At 30.7% G+C, this 13,827-nt stretch overlaps 1 pseudogene across 1 annotated transcript; it reads right to left on the bottom strand.

Moving 5' to 3' along the window:
- Positions 1 to 7,276: 7,276 nt before the first annotated feature.
- Positions 7,277 to 9,112, bottom strand: LOC137814104 (3,9-dihydroxypterocarpan 6A-monooxygenase-like; annotated as a pseudogene). The gene is made up of 2 exons (XR_016518323.1): positions 8,168 to 9,112; positions 7,277 to 7,988 (listed from the first exon to the last, which is right to left on the bottom strand). The product of XR_016518323.1 is annotated as a 3,9-dihydroxypterocarpan 6A-monooxygenase-like (transcript).
- Positions 9,113 to 13,827: the final 4,715 nt, after the last annotated feature.

Raw genomic sequence — 13,827 nt, 5'->3', positions numbered from 1 at the left:
AGAGAGAGATTTTGCACGGTTCCTTGAGTTTTAGCTTTTCTCTCTTAGAGTTTTGGTGATTCCGTCACTGACTTGAGCGTCGGAGCGCGATCGGCCGCAGCGGCGCCACTCTGTCTTTTGCAGGTTCTTGAGGAGAATCGAGGTGTGAAGGACGGAAGCTAGCGTGGTGCAGAGTCGATCCAGAGGAAGATACCTTTGACGTGGCAAGACTCTTGCGCTCTGGTCAACCGGCTGGATCACTATACATTACGAAAACATTTATTTCTTTTATAGAAAAATAAAATAGAAGCGCACCTGATGACGATTTGGTAAATGAATTTGTAATCTTTCTACACTTGGATTCATTCGATAAAGTGTAAATCTGAATATTTTCCATAAAGCCTCCGGAGCACAAATCCATCTAGCATCAATATATTGTTGAACTTCATCTACAATTGATCCTCTATGAACCTCCATTGCTACTCGATCTGGACCTTTGTAGACATACTTGTATAAATATTTAATACTTTTGATGCTACTGCACACTTCAACATTTATATGACAATCATATTTAACAACAACCAAGGGTTATAAGGAACCACCCATTTCTTGTCAACAGTCACATTTCTATTTATAGATACTGGTGCATTGAAACGTCTTTTGTATTGTGGATATGAGTCATTACCTTGACGTGTTTCTTCCAAGAACTCTTTAGGATATTTTTTCTTGCATTGATTTTAATTCATACATGGTGATCTTGGATTAAGAGTTCCGCAAGGCCCGTGTATCATGTGTTTCAGTACAGCTTCGTGCAACTGTGGCTCTTCTTCACTTTTTGGTATTTCTGCTCTAACAATGCTATCATAATCTTCTGGATCACGTAATTTATCATTATCTTGTAAGATAAGTAACATATGCACATGGGGTAGTCCACGTTTTTTAAATTCAGTCACATACATGTAACTTTTAACTTTTCCAAGAACTCCTTTATCAATCACATCTTCCTTCAATTGTTCAAATTTTGCTCGAAATATTCTTGTGAGCAAGTCAGGACGATCTTGTGGAGTTTGAAAATGTTTAAGCTCTGAAGAAATTTCATTCCAAGAAGGATTGCATGTCATTGTAAGGAAAATATCAGGTTTACCATCATGAGCAACAATTGTCATGCCATCTTCATATCGTTGTGTCAAGTCTCGACGACTACCAATAAATGATGATGGTAATATTGTCCTATGTCCAACATTTCCTTGAATAAAAAAATAGTATGAGTTTTGATATATTTAAATGTAATAGATGTAGTATGTTAGATACATTATGTACCTGTGTGAGTTTGTCCTTCATGCAAAGCATCTTGCAAACCTTGATACACTTCAGCACGAATATTATTTTGATGATTTCGAATCCATCGTAACCTTCCTACTTCAATCTTCACATAGTTGTCTACAACATATTGTTGTAAAAGTCGTCCTGCTTGTAATATTGTAGAGTGATCATTGGGACAAATCTACATTGAAGTAATGATGTATGTGTATTAATTTTATGACACAACATTGGTATGTAAATTGTTGGAAATGATATATATAATTATGTTGGAAGTTACCTGAAGCATGTAGTTATAATATTCTCGGCATGAGATATTTTGGCCAGTATGATTTTTTGTGTTGAGATCCCAACCATATGTTCCAAAAGGAAATAATAGTGGATATTGTAAAGGGTCATAATATCCCACAGTTTCTTGAATGTTTATTAAGTTCCCATCATGACTTACAACTTTAATGTCTCGTCCACGTGCCATTGATTATGTGTCCCCAGTAACAATTATTGCTACTACTTGAGATGCAGTTGGAAGATTATATTGTGGTTGATTGACAGGACGCTCTTTAATGAGTAAAGTACATTCATGTATATTTTGTTCTTGAGCAAGTTGTCTGAATACATGCACAAAAGGATTGCACCGATGTAGTATTTGTTGCAACTTATTAACAATAGTTTGATGGAGATGAGGAGTTTCCAACATCCTATTTTGTAATTCATGTTCAGTGTCATAAATGTACAATTGCAAAAAACGTGGCCTAGACCCCTCATTTGGAAAAAAGCCTCCAATCCTGTGATACATTGTACCTTGAGCACGAAAACTAATATATACCATGACCAGTTGCAACTATATTTTCATCCATGTGAACACCAAGTGAAGTGAATGAAAACACATGGTTGTAACTTCTAATATGTTGTCTAAAGTGTCTACTTTCAGAAGAACAACCAGAAAATATTTGAACCAACTCATCCGGAGCAGTAACACGGGGAAGTAATACTTTTCCACCCGAGCAACACATATCACGTGATTCATGGTAAAATAATTGTGCATGACAATGTGCACATGTAGTCGGAGTTGACAATTGAAACATTACCATCGCAACAGTGTTTCTAAAATTTCAAGCACAGTTATGTATCCGTCGAAATCTTTGTTGCCTTCCTACATGTGTAATAATCTTTCAAAAAAGTGAAGTATTTCATTGAACTTCCATCACGTAAATATTGCGATAAAAATATACTAACCATTTTCAATGTCAATGATATTTGTATTACTTAGTCCTGCTTCATTATCATTTGATCCTTGAAAGTTTTGTGGAGTAAAAGTAGAACCTGTGAAGTTAAATAAATGAATAAAATTACATAGAACAATTTAAAGCAACAATATGTGTTACCTGCATCATTTATTGACCGAGCCAAATGTCGAATAGATTGACAATCTCCTTCCTGGAACAATATTTGTCATATCAAGAATATTGTTTTTTCTTTCTCTATAAGTTTTTCTTCGTATAGATATTGCATCTGACTTTTTAAATACTATACTTTTTGGAAATTGACATCTTAAGCATAAAAGTGTACTAACCAAGTTCAGTAACATGTGTGTTACTTGGTCCTGCTTCGTTATCATTAGATCCTTCAAATGTCAAGTTAAATGAATGAATGAATCTATAAAACTATAAAAAAAATAAAAAAATTTGTTGTGTTATATAACATGTTTGTTACTTGCATTATTGATTGATCGAGCCAAATGTCGAATAGATTTCAATCTCCTTTCTTTATAAGTTCTGCTTTGTGTAGATAGCTCATTTGTCCTTTGTTCAATGGTCATTCTTCGTCTTCTTAGAAAAATTATGTAAAAAATTCTAGAATATAAATCAAAACTAAAAGTAAAACAAATTATGAAATCACTTTCATAAACAATTAAAAAACATCAAATAATAGTACTATAGTACACATCAAAAGCAAGTGTTACTAATTTTAATAACAAATCACTAATGCAAAACAAACCTACAGCAAGAATTATAGTTGACCTTTTTTTTTATATGAGTGGTAAACGAAAGCAATCAAAAGCACCAAACAATATTGATTTATGAAATAAAAATATAAAATAAATAATAAGTATATGAAAAAAAATTAGATAGCATAAATAAAAAATATCTTCAGAAAATAAATATGTATTGTAAAATATGATAATATTTAAAAAAAAACATATTTTTAAGTATAATTTAAATATATTTTTAATTTATGTGATTTTTTATTATTTAAATACAAAAAATTAAGTTTAGTTCTTGAAATTAAGTATTGGGAGTCGCTACTGTTAATAATTTAAGTAAGTATAGAAAACCGTTACAGTTAATTTTTTATTTTTTATTAAATATAATTTAATTATGTTTTTATTTTATGCCATCAATGAGTAACAGTGTCTTAACCGTCAACTCGGTAACGATTTCATCCATTCGAATCCAACCTCGACCCATCTATTCTTTTCTTTTTGCAATCTAATGGATTTGGTTGGCTTCCAATTTTGATTTCTTTGTACCCAACAAAATCGCAATTCACTAAATCCCAAATTCCAAATCAGAACCCATGCACATAAAGTGATATTTTTCATGAATTAAAGGCAAAGTTTTATATTCAAAAATCCAAAAGAGATTCCAAGACTCATATAATTAGAAAAGCTATTTAAAAAATGGTGCTACCCTCCATCAGTATCAGTTGAAAATTCAAGAACGAAGTTTGAATGTTCGGAAAATTCAAGAACGGACACTACACCAACATGCGGACTGTTTATGATCATTTCTCAATGATGCACTTTTATCCGGTAAGTTTTTTTTCTCTTAAAATCCTAAATTTTTTTTATGGTGTTATTGTCATCATACATTGCATGAAAGAACAAAACTCAAGAACAAAACTCTAAATTTAAAGATATGCATAAATGAATAAAAGAAAAAGTAAATTCACATATTGCATTTCTATCTTCTACTTTATCTATTTTATAATTGAAAAAAAAAGACTTACTGGTTGATTTTGTGAATCTGGAACGATATTACAGAAAATAGAAAAGACCTTTGAAAAAGGTGTTTGATGATATAAAAGATGAACAGAAAAATATACAATTTTGAAATGTTCCGAACAAGTCTCATTTTATAATGTTTAATTTTAAATTTAAGATATAAAATAAAATTAAAACTGTTTTTAAAATAAAATTAAATAAAAATATAAGGATAAAATTAGAAAAAATAAAATAACAATTAAAAGGGAATCCCCTTCCTTTATATATAGTATAGATATTATAATTAACATTATAATTAACATTATAATTAACATTATAATTAATATTATAATTAATATTATAATTAACATTATAATTAATATTATAATTAACATTATTATTATAAATATTATTAATATTCTTATACATATTATTAATATTATTAGTATTAATATTAATATTTAATAAATTTAATAAATTTAATATTATTATCATCAATTTAATAAATTTAATATTATTATTATCAATTTAATAAATTTAATTTAACTAATTTATATCATAATTTCAAAAATAAAATAGTTATGACAATATATAAATAAAATAAATTTAACATAAATAATATTTAAAATAAACAAATATTTTATATAACATTTAAATAATTTAAATATATATTTTATTTTACTCAATTAATTTTAAATCAAACACTTATTTAATTTAATAAATCTAATTTAATTAATTTATATTCAAAATTGATAAATTAAATAATTTATTATAACATTAAAGAAATAATTCTAAAATAAATATAATAAAGAATTAAATATTAAAATATTTATTATACGTTAAAAATATTTAAATTTTAAAATTCTAAACATGCGTGGGCTATAGCGGACGCATATGCGTGGGCCGCGACCGACACAAAACCGACGTCTATGCGTGGGCCGCGGCCGACGCAAAAATGTTTTTAAAAAAAATCTTAAATCAATATATGCGTCTGTTTTGCGTCCAATGTAAATCTTGCGTGGACTTTTACTCATTTTGGCCGACGAGAGTAGCGTCCACAAATGGCCCACGCAAAAATTTGGAAGCTAAATCAAGCTTTTCTTGTAGTAACCGGAAATGCATCTCCATTAGTATTAGAATCTATGTTCATATGTGAGTGACTCCTGTTGACTGAGAATCCAGGAGTGGGAATCATCTGGCTAGAAATTCTCTGCTCCCCCATTGACGAAATGTTCCCCCCTGAGGCAACAGAAAAACTGGTAGAAAACTGTTGATAACCATTAGAAAAACCTGCAATACATAGACTCTGCAATGAAGGACAAGTAAATAAAAGTATAAGGATTGGTGAAGAATGATAATACCTAATATAAACATAAAATCTATTTAAGGTACTGCCAAGCATGCCACCAGCTGGTAACATGTTTAAAGTTAACCAATGCTTTCAATTCATCTCAAGAGCCTTACCTTAACCACTCAAACTATGAAATCACGCACAAATTTCTATTATCCATGTACCTGTGCCATTTCTTCATAATTATGATTTCGCAAGTTCCATATGTTCAAATCACACCAAACTTCAAGAGATAAGAACTTCAGCTTCACATGAGAATAATTTATATTTGTTCTACAGATTTTACACTACACTCAACTACATTCATTTAACTGCAAATATTTTCAACACAAAATTTGATTGAATAATAACTAAATTTAAGTATTTTATCATGTACTTAAGTTCAAATAAGATTTGATGTTTGTTTTGTCTCCATGTATGATTTTTTTCATAATCTGAATGTAAATCAATATCAATAGATACTTTTATGTTAGAAACTACCTTCTTTTATTCTCACAATTTACTGGGATGCTTGCATACAAGACTCTATCTGGAACTAAAAACTTCAAAAGATCAATCATCTCACCTTACAATTTGTTGCTTTCATTTTGAACTTGATCGGTATCTGGGTTGCTTGGTCGTTTCACATTGACAAGGGCATTGACAATTTCTACAACCTCCATTGATTGTTAGACCTTGCATGCTTTTTCCTATTCTCCATCCAGGTATAATAGCTACACTTCATCTTACAAGTTGTTCTAAATCCTGTTTAGATAAACATCTCCATTAGTACTTATATTTAAGACGAAGATAAGCAAGAATAATTAAATAAACTTTTTCTATAAACTAAAATTAAGCTTATGTGCATAGTTGTGCATAATTAAAATTAGCTTTTCGGAAAAGCCATTTTTTCTTCCGTCATTAGTGTTTATAGAGAAACTTTTAACCAATCAAAGTATTTTATTTTTGTTTCGAACTTGGATTCTATCATTTCATTGTATCTAATTATTTTCTACAATATTAATTAGTGGACTGCTGACTTTGCAACATTTTGGTATCCTGGAGGGTCAAACAATAGAAGAACAACATTACTGCCATGAGATGTTTTCTTTTTTTGTATTTATATCTGTCTTGACTATAGTCACAACTGATTTTGGAAAAAGCTAAATTGAATAGGTGAACAATATCATCTCATGAGGCACTCCTGATCAATACTTTAGGAATTTTGAAGTAGGTTAATTTTAGCTCAGTCCATTCAACCAACAATCTAAATGAATGTAGGTATATATTAAATTAAATTAATTTTATTTGTGTACTTAATTTGAATAAAAAATTTATCCAATATAGGATTGGATGAAACTAGACTTTTTGATCATAAAAGTATGAGTCCAACCAAACTGATACAATTTCTTTAAGCTAGATCTGACTGTATTCAATAAATTTTAATATAAAAGTATTTTTTCAGTTTAAAATAATAAAATAACTTTTAAATCTAAAGTTTTTATTTTTCAAGTAATTACGTTTTTTTACTAAACTATGAAACAAAGATATTAAGTAATTAAAAACGAATGTTCTTTTTTATTTCTTCTTTTAGTTGGTTAATTAATTGAAGACAGCACAATGCACAATGCAGAATGAGAGACCTCATTATATGACAACAGTGGTAACAAACAACACGAATGGTGAATGAGTAGATGATGAACCTAAAAACAACATCATAGTAGATGACAGAACACTACTTTTGATAGAGATAACAGCAGTGTAGAATTAAAAAGGATTAAAACGAGTAACAGGATAACAAAGAAGTGGCTTTGCCAATCCTGTAGAAAATGATGATCCTTCTTCCAAACAAACCCTCTCTCCCCCTTTCGTCTTCCAATCAAAACATTGGATCAATGATGCAACTGTCCCTTGTATAACCGTTAAGGCAAGTGAAGATCCAGGGCATCCCCTCCTCCCAGATCCAAATGGAAGGTACCTGAAATCACCACCCTTTGTCACATCACTGTCGTCTACCAAGAACCTTTCTGGTATAAACTCCTCTGGGTTCGCCCACTCTTCTGGGTCTCGCATGATGGCGTACACATTGATCAGTGTCCGTGTCTGGCCCTTTATATCATACCCATTGATGGTGCACTCCTCTGCTGATTCTCTAAGACTGAACGGTGCCGTAGGGTGGAGTCTTAGCACTTCCTTCACAACAGCTTGGAGATAAGGTAGATTTGGAAGGTCTGATTCAATGACCAACCTGCTAGAACCCACTACTTCATCAATCTCTGCCCTCATCTTCGTCAACACTCCTGGGTTGTTCATGATTTCTGCCATGGCCCATTGGGACGCTGTTGAAGTCGTGTCTGTTCCCGCTAGGAAAATATCCTTGCAACACACCACAAAAACTATAGTCACTTTTCTACTCTACTCCTGTGCTACCTTACACTTTCTTTTTTGGCAATAAACTATGAAAATTGGTTTTATAAACTGAGTCTAAGTTCTAAAAATGTGAAACTTTTTTACATAAAAACAGTGAATGTCCAAGGCAAAAGATAAGAACTTACCAGGAAGAAGGCCTTGATATCATTCCTTGTTAACCTCATCTCAGCATTTGGATCTTTGTGGACTCGCAATAGAATATCCATCATGTCCCCTCTTTCGGAGTTGTTCGCTTCATGTTCCTGTAAGATGCGCTCCAAAATCCCGTCGAATTTACCAACTATTCTGACAAGCTTCTTCCCATACCCAAACAAGTCAAACTTTCCCAAAGGTCCCAACACATCACCTATGCTCAACTTGGCTGCCAAGTCCATAAACTCCGTCACCAGGCCAATAATATCATCACCATCATTGTGGTCCAAACAGGTCGTACTCATGGCCATCCGACACAGGCCATTGTTGGTCAAAGCAGTAAGATCACGGCTCAAATCCGTTTCCCTGCCTTCAGAGGAACACTCCAGGAGAGATTTCAAGAGCTTCTCTATCTCCTGCTGGCGGATGTGCCGTAAGCGCCCAAGCTGCGTGGTGGAGAGAAGTTGAGTAACGCAAAGCTTTTTGATGAAGCGCCAATAAGGACCATATGGGACAGTGATGAAATCAGAGTCTTTGTATAAGTAGTTCTCTGAGGATCCAAACTGGGGTCGGTTACAGAAATTGAGGTCATGTGCTTTCATGACTTGTTTAGCGACTTGGGCGTTGGAGACAACTACGCATGTTGAGGCACCTAAACGGAGCTGAATGAGAGGGCCATAACGGCGAGCCAGAGCTTGGAATGATTTCGGTATGACGGAACCCACAAGGTGGAGATGACCGATGATGGGTGGAGATGGTGGAGAAACACTGCCATTTTTGGTTCGTAAAATGCATTATATAAGTAGAGTGAGAAGAAGGAAAGCCAAGGAGGAGGAGAAGATGTAACCCAAAAGGGTTGCACCAGCAGCATCCATAGATGAGTTTTTGGTCACACTATTTGCTTCTTTTTCTTGGAGTCCAAAGTATTACTCAGTTCCATAACACTACCATTATGGGTCTTACTCACATAGTAATTTGCCATGCATTATATAAGTAGTTTCAGATTAAATAAATGTAAAATTTATTAACGATACTAGCTATATTTTATCTTTTTAGATATGAAATCAAATTTATTAATGTTATTTTATATTTGAATTACACCACTGATAAAAATATTTCAACCAATTTGATTAAAGATTAAGGTAGTCAAACCAAAACAGACATTAAATAGTCCCAAACCTTCTCAATTACGAAAAGTGGTCCCATAAAAGTGGATCTATGTGAATAGTAAACTATACATATATATATATAGCTTAGCTTATACTAAATATTACATTATTATATATAGCTTAGCTTATACTAAATATTACATTATTGAATAGTTTTAATCGCATTATAATTTCTAAAAGCTTACAATTAATTAAATTTAAAGTTCTTTTAATATAGATTGTAGTTAAAAAATTTAAATTAATTTCATATCTCTTTTTAATAACACGGAATATATTTTAAAATATATTAAAAGATAATTTTTTTAATAATTTTATTATTATGTTTCAATTTTAACATTTTATATGAATGGATAAAATAATTATCACTACAAGAAAAACATAAAATAGAAACAAATTTTAGATACCAAAAATAATAGTTGTTATAGTAACTAAATTAGAGACCATTCTAGAAAATAAAAAAAATTGGTTTCTAAATTAGTTTTTATTATTGTTAAATGGTTTCTAAATTTGTATCTAATTAGCTAACAATGTTTTAACTACCAATTATTTAGTTTCTAAATTTGGTAGCAAAAACATTGGTTTCTAACTAGATACTAATTTAGAAACCATTTAACAATAATATAAACTAATTTAGAAACCAACATTTTTTTTGTCTCTAAAATGATTTCTAATTTAATTACTATAGCAACTAATTATTTTTTGTCTCTAAAAATTGGTTTCTATTTCATGATTTGATTTTCTTGTAGTATATATAAAATTATTAATTGATAAAGGTACACTCGTGCAGAAACATAAACAAGTGCGACTATTTCGAATTTATAAATGCGGCTTTATAGTCGCATTTGATCAACACGCACTTGTAAATCAAGAAATACAAATGCGGCTATATAGCCGCATTTATAAATACAATTTTCAAGTGTGGCTATTTGTTTTAGCCGCACTTGTACATGCCAAATCATTAAAAAAAAAATTTAAAAATTTTAAAACATCGTCAATCTTGTGTGAAGGCAACGTTGATGAAGAGTCACGGGAGGGCCAACAACGGTGGCGGCATCAGAAGCGACAGCGGACAGGGAAGCAGCAACGGAGCAAACCAAAAAATCCACAAGAACCCATGAAGACAATGAAAGAGTATTGAGCAATGCAAGAAATCAAACAATGTAAGAAAAACGAATGCCAGCCAACGAAACAATGCTTCGAGACCACCAATGCAAGGAAAAAAACATATATAAGAAAAACGAAAACATCTATGCATATATTTGTGAAGATGAAGAGGAAGAAAGAGAGCTCAAGAACTTACATTGCACAAATGGAATGCAGATGCAGCAGAAGGAGACGAACTCAGAGTGTGAACGCGAAACGAAGGCAAAGACGAGAAAGAAAGTATGAAATTGTGTGTGGCGTGCTTAAAATTTAGGGTAAAAAAGGATTTACGAATGCGGCTAAAGGTAAAACCACATTCGTAAATCAAAGAGTTTTGATTTACGAATGCGACTATACAAATAGCCACATTCGTAAATCAAACGCTTTGATTTATATACAAATAGCCGCATTCGTAAATCAAGCGCTTTGATTTACAAGTGCAGCTATACAAATAGCTGCATTCGTAAATCAAAATAATTTCAAAAATGCCACCGCGTTTTTTATGAAAGCGGGTAGCGCAAAAGCCACACTAAATAAAGAGTATCATTTTCTTCTTTTTGCACTAGTGGTAACATTTTATACTCAATATATTTTAGCGCAATAAAAATTATGAGGGGGAAGGAGAGAATTTTAATAACTATTACATTATATTATAACTCATTTTAATTCTTTTATTTCAATAATATATTTATCTTTATTTTCTATTCCTTGATTTATATTATGGGAAATACTTTCTTTTAAGAAAATAAAATGTATTTTAGTTTGTATTTTGAAATGTTAAAAGAGATTAACAAAGGTGCTTGAGAATTATTTGTTTATCCTTTTCATAATATTCTTTTATTTTTATGTTTGAGAAAGTAATTTTCAGAATATTAAGAAAACAAATGTTTGAGAAAGTAATTTTCAAATGCTATGAAACAAAAATGTATTCCAAAATGTTTCAGAATATGTAAAGAACTAATTTTAATTTTCGTAACACTCTTTTTACATTTCAGAATACATTATGTAGAAAAAAATTATTTTTTGAATATTTACAAAGGTACTTTTCAAAACATGAAAATGAAGATTTTTTCCGACGAATACTTGCTGAGATGTAGAGTGTTCTAAAACATACTCCTCTAAACACTTTTCTCTAACACATTTTTTAGAGCATGAAACAAAAAAAAAATCAAATGAAAGTAAACATATCATTTTAAATAAAAAAAGATTTAAAGAGGTGCATTTAGTAGAATATGGAATTGTAAATAGCAGGAGTAAATAAGAATTTGGTCACGAGCCCAAACCATTCTTAGGCCCAAGCTACACCGCTGAAACCCTATTGGTTTAAGTCTCCGGCACCTGTATATTTTCAAGGCAAATGCTTCTTACACCCAATCATTTTTAACCTGCACCCAACATATTATTTTAATTTCCAAAAATACCCTTTATTTTGGAAATAAAATTCGGAATTGAAAATAATATATTCTGGAAAAATAAATCCGGAAGAGGTTGTTGAATTTAGGAAATAAAAATCTGAAAACAAAAATCAAAATTCTATTACAGATAATAAAATCCAGAATTGAAATAATACATTTTAGAAAAGAATATCCAGAAGAGTGATTATTGTGTTCCGAAAATGAAAATCCAGAAAAAAAATGAAAAGCCCATTCCGAATAAGAAATTTTGTAATTCAAAAAATTTATTCTGGAAAAAGAAATACGGAACACATATTCCAGAAAATGGAGTCCGGAAGGTAATTTTATATGCACCTCATTCTTTTAGGACATTTTCGTCTTTCCGTTGAAATCAGGTGTAGTGGTATGGTGTAGGAAAAAATTATTTTTAACTGGGTTATTTTTTATATTTTCAACGGTTTTAGCCTTTGTTAAGTACGTTATCCATGGTTTGCTTTTCTCCTGGTAGATCCAGCGTCGCTAACGGATTACCGACGGTTTTTACAAACTCCTAGAAAATAATTACTTTTAAGGAAATCCCCATTACTCCCGGCGATTTAAAAACTCCCAATATTTCCGGTGATTTTGAAAATCCCCGTTATTCTCGATGGTTTTCAAGCCCCCATTATAACCGGCAGTTTTCAAACCCTCCATTACTTCTAAGAGGTGTATATATAAAAAAAGTAGGTGATAAATAATAAAAATGTCGAACCAAAATAGTCCAACAATTTTCTCAGACCCTTTGTTCTTCTTCTACCATCTAACATTAATGCATTACTACCCTTCAACTTTGTTTTATTTACTTTTCGGGGTTTCATAATACTATATAGGTATAATTTCGTATTAATACCAAATAATTATATTGATATAAGAAATACATATAACTTACTAAATCATTCATCTTATTCATTAAGATTCATTTAGTGATTGATGTTAGAATAATAAACATAAATATTTAGGTTTGATTTTTATTATAAAAAAGTAAATTTATTATATTGATAACTTTTATCAAACAAAATTTATGAAAATAAACAATGCTATCATTTAAAAAAATTTAGATAATGTTTTCTTTTTTAGCTAATGCAGATTTACTTATATCTAATAACCTATTCTACATTGATATTCTACATTTACTACAATTCTAATACAATTATGTTGTTTGGATAAATTTTTCTGTGAACACTTATAAAAGAAAAAAAAATGCAATAAGATTTTTAATAAGCTAAGACTACCTTATGCAAAAATAAAAAATAAATAAACAAAAGCTTTTGGAAAAGTTAATATAAAAACAAAAACTTAAAGTTTATTCAAATAAATCAAAAGTTTGTACATATGGATGATAGGCAAAATCTAAAAACTACATTCTCTCAAACAATATTGTTAAATAGTCCTTATAGTAGCACTATATTTTCATTATTGAATAATAAAATTAATATTTTCTCCTTCTAAATTCAACTATCCAACATCTATTATGTTGAGAAAAAAGAGCAACATATAAGTTACAACTAAAAAAAATCAAACTTAAATCCTTTCAAACTGAGGCGTACCAACATTATTTAGTAATTCAATTGGTACTTCTTGACGATTATATGCAATTATTGTATGCAATATTTGACGATATTATACCCAATTATATGCAATTAATTTAATAATTGTAGAATCTCATGATTAGTATCCTACCTAATTAGATTGTAATTTGGGGGAGAGAAAATCCCTATATATTTCCTATACATGAAGTGATGTAAAATACACATAAGAGAATAAGAAACATTTCTTCTTCTTACCATTTTTTTATCATTTTCTTATATGGTATCAGAGCACCGATCTTGGTGCCCTGACAGCCTCTCCATTTTTATCCCCTAAATAAAAAATCATGTATGGCAAAGAAGGCACCAATAATGAAGCCGA

The sequence above is a fragment of the Phaseolus vulgaris genome, chromosome 1, assembly GCF_051622355.1.
Source record: "Phaseolus vulgaris cultivar YP4 chromosome 1, ASM5162235v1, whole genome shotgun sequence".
In the NCBI taxonomy this organism is placed as follows: Eukaryota; Viridiplantae; Streptophyta; class Magnoliopsida; order Fabales; family Fabaceae; genus Phaseolus; species Phaseolus vulgaris.
This window is presented reverse-complemented; position numbering and strand designations above follow the sequence as displayed.